Below are 706 nucleotides of genomic sequence, written 5' to 3' on the forward strand. Positions count from 1 at the left end.
ATTTGCGTTGCTGATGGGCCTTATAAAACACCCGCCGGGCCCCTACCCGTGCTAGACGGGTCGACACGACACAGCCTCAACGCTGACCTAGCTGTCCGCTGGTTCACACCCAAACAGTACCCTTCTCAGCACCCGCAACGCAAATCTCAACCACAATATAAAATTTCTTTGGTTTTAAAGTGCACTCTACGATCATAGAAAAGCAGCCCAAATGCATGACGGGACATTCCAACCATAGCGAACCAAACAATTATTGCCCCTCCTATGTTATGCCTATAACAATGCACATTAACTATCAGCCATTTAAAGAAGTAATTTTCCCACATACTGTTACATGCACGAAATAACAAACCTGTGGAAATTTAAACTCAATTGGTCTTTGAAGTTGCGAGATAAAAATGGAAGAAAAAAACACCCTTGTCTTACGAGAATTGTGTGCTTTCGATGCTTGATTTCGAGACCTCAAATTTTGATGAGCCTCATTAAGTGGAAAATTACTTCTTTCTTGAATACTACGATACTTTAGAGGGAGCCATTTCTCACCGTGTTTTATAATATGAACACTTTCTATTGCTCGTTGCCAAGTAAGTTCATGTGCTAACACTTATTTTGAGTAATAGGCCGTGTCCGAAACGGCGACTTCGGCTACAGCTACGGCTAGATCGCGCGCGTCTGCCTATTCTTTAACACTGGTAGACGCGCTGAT

Source organism: Asterias rubens, chromosome 13, assembly GCF_902459465.1.
Source record: "Asterias rubens chromosome 13, eAstRub1.3, whole genome shotgun sequence".
NCBI lineage: Eukaryota > Metazoa > Echinodermata > Asteroidea > Forcipulatida > Asteriidae > Asterias > Asterias rubens.